Source organism: Falco naumanni, chromosome W (genome assembly GCF_017639655.2).
Source record: "Falco naumanni isolate bFalNau1 chromosome W, bFalNau1.pat, whole genome shotgun sequence".
Lineage (NCBI taxonomy): Eukaryota > Metazoa > Chordata > Aves > Falconiformes > Falconidae > Falco > Falco naumanni.
The window spans coordinates 5,536,469-5,542,778 of NC_054079.1; the positions used below are offsets into that span (position 1 = coordinate 5,536,469).

General features: G+C 44.6%; 1 long non-coding RNA gene across 1 annotated transcript; it reads left to right on the plus strand.

The window, feature by feature from the left end:
- The first annotated feature begins 790 nt into the window (after nucleotides 1-790).
- LOC121080642 lies at nucleotides 791-4,269 on the plus strand. The gene is made up of 3 exons (XR_005825456.1): nucleotides 791-1,714; nucleotides 2,501-2,616; nucleotides 3,760-4,269. It is a non-coding gene; the product is annotated as an uncharacterized LOC121080642 (long non-coding RNA).
- Nucleotides 4,270-6,310: the final 2,041 nt, after the last annotated feature.

A 6,310-nucleotide genomic window follows, 5' to 3' on the forward strand; every position in this document is an offset into this window, starting at 1 on the left:
GTGCCACATATAGGATATTTATGCTAACACTATTAAAAAATTTCCCTAGAAAATTTTCCACCTCCTTCGAGTAAATACAACCGATGTCCCTAACTGTCTCAGTTTCCTATTCCATCATAGGTTGCTGTATTTCAAAGACAAAGTTAACCAACGGCTGGTTACTAACTGAGAGCTCAAACCAATTTCTGGAGCAGTCAGGTAGAGAGTTGCCATTTAGTCTGGACCCACTGAAGCGCCAATATAAATATAAACAAAATAAGGTCTATCAAACTTTAGATTCTCTAGCATAACAACGGAAAGGATATGAAGAACTACGTCTTGTCTACTGTCTGTTTCCCATATGTGTGGTGATCGGCTCCCTGGAAAACAATGAGGCTGGGCTGGTCCTGGCTGTGCCCATGAACTTGCCAGCTGAGTGCTAGGTGGTAGCAAGGAGAGCACTAGAGAAAAGCACAGACCCATTGACCCAGCACCACCGTTCTCATGTTCTTCATGCCTTTGAGGCCTGTTAGCCATTGTACGTGTATTTATTCTAACATGGGACATCAGTCAACTGTCACAACACCGGTGGATTACCAGCACTTCCATCATATGCTTCACATATAGTGTTACAGGAGAAATTTACACAGACGTGGGTACCACTAGGTTTGCTTTAATCGCCACTCAGAGCTGGGCCACCACCCCAGAGAGTGGCAGAGAGCAAAGGGATACAGCACAGCTTATACACACTTATCAAATCATTAGTCAATGCTCGAGGTTTTAGAAGTTTCCTTTGGCCTTGTCCGTTCTGCAAATCCATCACCTGACCCTGTCCCTGTTGATTCATCTATTTGCTTCCAGTCTCTGCCTCGGTTCCAAGCTCCTCCTCGGATCGTGATCTTTCTGCCTACTTTAACTCACACACTCCTTCAAGCACACTTAGTCTTTGAACAAGCAATTCCTATTCACATATACTGATTTTTTTTCTCAAAACATCTGCATGTCTGCGAGCACCTGTGTGCACAAGTTGATCATCTGTTGTTTCTCTGCTCTCCCACTGATTAACTGGACTGGGTGTTAAACCCGCCTTGGATTAGGGCTGCAGTAGGGACAGGGCCTGGTTCTGCCACTTTAGCTGCTTTAGCACTTCAAATTTCTGAATTCAACACACATTTTCTTTAACAAGCAATACCAGAACAATGGAGAACAATTAACAATGGTTTGGTCACTGCTGTGACAAAATAATGACAATTATTATTTCTGGTGTAGGTTGCTGTATGTCATATTTATGAAACTAGGATTTGCTGGAAGAAAAATGTTCTATTTCACACCCACAGATGAGCTCCCTGAGATAGGCATCCATGTTTTAACAAGCCTTTACATCAAAGGCTGTAAAGGAGTGTCAGTCTGCACTACCAGCTGGGAATCTTGTGTTGTTCCAGGCACATCTTTTTGTCCCATTCAATACCTTGTCTGTGTGATTTGCCTTTTGTCTGTCCTGTGCTTTCCTGCTAAAGACTTTATAGGCTTCAGTCTTCTGATACTGCTCCAGCTCCTGCATCTAATGCTCCTTATCTCTATCTGCTCCATCAAGGTATTGCTGAAACAAAGAAGTCCAAGAGTACCAGGGAGTTGCCTCCCCTTCAGGAGGAAGGGAAGAAAAACAACTTGCCACATGAAGTGCTGGTCCATTTCACCTATGCAAACAGGAAAGGAGTGAAGAAACAATGAGAATGTATGTGAGATGCAAAGACACAGGATTTCTGCATAATATTACTGTATTCTGGTGTGTGTTGTGTCCGTGTCTCCCCACCACCACCACCCCGGGGTTTTTTTAAATTCAAATCACTGTTCTGTTAACCCTTTTTTTTTTAGAGCAAGCTTTAACATTCAGACCTGTAACAGTGGGGTTCCAATACGCCCTTGGTTTTTTGCCCCACAGACAAAAATGCACTACCATTCTACAAGCACACACTTTTCCCATCTGAGAGGCAAACAAAACATCATGGCTATTGGAAAAGAGTAGCATAAAGATAAAAGAGCCTAGGTTATATCAATTTAAGTTATCTACGTTTAGGTTAAAAGAAAACTTCAGGCTAGGAAGAAAAAATATATTTCACACGTGCATAATAGAATGAGCTGAAGTGGAGAATTCTTTAGGGGGACCGATGAACTGAAAACCATTTAAGGAGTGGTCACAACCCTGTCTAAAGGGATAATTTCCAGAAAAAAAAAAAAAATTGTTGAGCAAGTTTTTTGCCCAATGAGTTTAAAATTCAACGGAAATAAGTATTCAATCAGAGTGAACATTAGTCACTGGGTATGCCTTTTATTTTCATTACATCATCACAACAATACATGCAATAGTTATACATTTCATGCATTTGCAAACCTGTTTTGATGCTGCTGAGGACGCAGTTAACATTCTAGATTGGGGTGCAAATTTAGTGGTGCTGGGTTTGCATTTCTTTTGGACACTGTATTCTTCCCAAAGACATTAATTCTTCTCTTCTGTCTCCAGCAATGTGCTGCTGAAAGAGTACAGTAACCGACTCAAAAACAGCAGAAGCTTTTCCTCAGCTTGTGTCTTGGATGGATTGTTTTGAATCAGTAAGAAGGAGTTCTACTGTACTACCTGTAAGTAGATGTCCTAGGTTTCCTAGCACAGATCCATACAGTTCTAGAAATATTTATGTTGAGATATATATATATATATTTCTTACAAAACTTAAACAAGAAGAATGATTTTTAGGGGTTTTGCTCTATGACTATAGTAATGGTCTTTTTCTAGGGGAGACTCACCATTTGGTCAGCTCAACCAGTCCTTATTTCAGTCAATTCCAGTCAGCTCAGTGGTCCTTATGCTCACCACCCACAACAAGAAGTAGCAGGACTACAAGGCTGGAAGAGGGGAAGCGCCAGACTTTCCCTTCAGCTGTTGTATCGGACAACTAGTTTGCTAGTTGCTGCAGCTCAGACACTTTTCCCACTTGGACTGTGGGACACTAACCCACACACGGTAGTATACTATGACTCCACCACTCGCTTCAGGAGAACGACTTCATATTCGTTAGCTAACCAAAACCAAGCTTACTCAGCTTCAACAAGAATGTTGGGCTGTTGTATTAGGGATGGGGGCTGCCAAGCAGCAGTGCCCTTCAGTGCCAGTCGAAAAGGGCAGGAGAAACTGAAGGGAAGGAAGTACTCAGCAGCCTTTCCCTGACCTGCTGTAGGCTAGACTCACCATTTTACTCAAAAAAGGACAGATGCCCTGGGGATTTAAAAAGCAGCACACAGAATAGAGATTTGAACTCAATCTCCTTCTTCCTAGATTAAAAATAAATAAATAAATAAATAAATTTGTCCCAGGCATGATAAGAATATGTTAAGGGCAAGGGGTAGAGGGACAGAATGTCTTACTCCCTCTCCCCTCTCTCCCAGCAGACAGAAACAGCATTCTCACTGCAGATGTGTTACCAAATCAATGGCTTTGCCTCTGACACACATCCTCAGTTACGGTTAACATGCTATGGCTATGCACCATTTTATAATATCTCTGTATAAGTTACATTCTACAAGCTTAGTGAAAAGTGACAAAAGGAACCCTTGTTTTTTCCATCACCCCACTTTTCATCCAGCCATCATAAAAACTCTTAAGCATTTTGTCCTTGAAGTATTTTCAAAAGCTTAAATGTCCTGATAAATTCATGTGATACCCTCAAGTTGCACTGTGACTTAACTCCTGCTTTGCTGTAATCTCCCCCTGGCCGTGAGGCACAGATGGTCCATTAGCAATTACAAGGTGCTCTCTGGAAGGCGTTCAAGAAGGAGACCCAACACTGCCTGGGTCTTCATTCACCTATGAGACCCTGCAGAAGGCCACAGCAGTCCCAATTAGAAGGCGTTACATGATGACTGAAAGGTGGGAAAAACCCTTTTCCTGATGTAACGTGTGTAGAAAATAGAACATGTAACTCTCCCTGTCCCACCCATCGTACGGATCTCAGCTTGCTTTCTAGGGCTGGCAATGCTTTAAAACACTGTCTAAAAGTTTATTCATGTTAACCATCTCCTCCTTCAGTAACCTGTCCTTTCAGGTCTGCTTGTCTTAAGAGTAAGACACCAGATGTTTATATACATGGATGAGTTTGTAAAATAAACAGATGTGCAAAATCCTTGCAGGAGCTCTGACATCCTGGTGAGTTCTCCTCAGCCACAGTGGAAAAATGCCTGCCCCATCCTTCCAGTGACTTTGGCCTTGGGAACTGGTGGGTCTCAGCTGTGTCAGAGTTAGGTACACCCCGATGAATCACGTCAACCCTGGGATGTCTCACCAGAGCAATCCCACCTGTTCTGCCTGGATTCTGGCACTGTCTAGAGGATACAGTTCTCCTCAGGTCACACCTGGATGAGATGCTACAGCCCTACACAAGGGTGCATTATTTGAACGCTGGAGGACCTGCGCCCCTTACTTTGAGATATATTCCTAATCACAACTTTAATCAAAAGCCTCTGTTAACTTCCTCACTAAACAATATTCCCACTTAACAGTAGTCATAATCAGTCCAACAAGGAAAAGGGAGTTTAACGGTACCCACTGCTCCACAGGAGGCAGTTTATTGCCCAGCATCCTGGTGATTTGAAACATTTGAACATTTGAAAGATGGACAGCAGGCTGCGCTACACACCTGGGCTCCTCGTTCTTCTTGCCTACTTGGATTTCCTCAGTTGCCCACCCCTGAGAGCTCTCTCTCCAACTTTATCCTCTTCCTGCCTGGCTGCCCGCCCCTCCCCTCTTCACAGCCGCGTTTTTGCTTTCTGTTTTCTCGTGAAGAGCCTGGCAACCTTTCCTTTCAAGAGTATTGTTAGACAGGTAAAGCCACAATGAACTTGAACCAGCTCTGCACTTAATCAAAGCTAGCTCATCTTCCCTTCTCTCCTCAGAGGAGCTCTTCAGGTGTTTGCACTCTGGAGTGACTGAAGGCACCTGCAGTGGAAATGTGGAAGCGAACAGGTGGCAAGGACCAACCTGCCCAATGGCTACCTTAGCTCTGAAAGGCAGGTCCCTTGGATGGGTTTGCTCAGTCAGCTGAGCCAGTTCTGGCTGGATCACCGCACAAAGTTCCACGGCCAACCCGCATCAGCGTTACTCTGCACTTGGGCAAGGTGGATGACCTTGCTCGTCCCTGCAGCAGCAGGGCCACCTTCAGCGGTGGAGGCCTTTTTCAGCACACTGTTTATGGACCTCACATAGCTCTGCAGTTTCTGCTTCTGCCCCAGGGCTGGCAACTCCTCAGCTGATGTGTTGGCCAGATCAGCCACGTCCTCTCCAAAGAGTTCCTCGTGGTGCTCAATGAAGAACTCCACCAGCTGTGTCACCTGCACACAAGCAACCACTGCTGGTTTCCACCTAGGTGGCTGAAAAGTGGCTTGAGCAGAGTCTTTTGCGCTCCTGACCCTCGCTTCTGTGCAGAAAGCTGCAGCTGTGGGGCTGCTCTGCCCAGCAGCTCCCCCACGAACGTTTGCTCAGGATAGGCGGCAGCCAGGTACCTCTGGGCAGCAACGCTCCGGTGGGGACGGAAGGCTGTAGCTGGCTGGTAAACAGAGCGTAGCTTCCCCATCACCTGCCCCAGGACATCCAGGGGGAGCGTGTGCCCCTCGGGTGGGCTGAGGAGGTTTGGCCCCACGCAGATGGCCAGGTTGCCCGTTGTAGAATAAATCGCCACAACAGCTGAACTCTCCTGATTTACTATTCTTTTTATTTGCCCTAGAGTGCACTGCACTATTTTAAAGTGATGTGCCACAGCGATACACCGCAGACTCCCCTCCCCTTATTCCAGTGTGACTCATGCAACATCTGGCTTGCTGGGAAAAGCTGCTTTAAAAGCCATTCTTTTAAAATGCCTAGGATGGAACGCACTAACATTATTAAAAAGGCAAGGAACAGCAGGGCGTAAGGTCTACTCTAACAGACTAGCAATCACTTTTGATTAGGGTATGTAATGGAAATAGGCTTTAGGTTACCAGATCAGATCATTCACTTCTCCAGAATTTGATACATGACTCTCATCAGAGCTGCTCTAGAGAAACAGATCTCTTAGTTCCCATGTAAACTCCAGGCAAACAGTAGCAAAGTGCTGATGTCCTGAAAATAAGTTTTCATTACTTTTTTGTATATAGATGATTACTTTTTTAATGTACACTATTTCACTGGTGCTAAAAGTACTATATTCCACTTCACGTGGCTTGTATCAGTGACAGCCTTGTACTGTAAATTCATATCGTGTACCTCCTTTTTCTTATTATCCACAAGTTGTGATGCCTGCAGTTT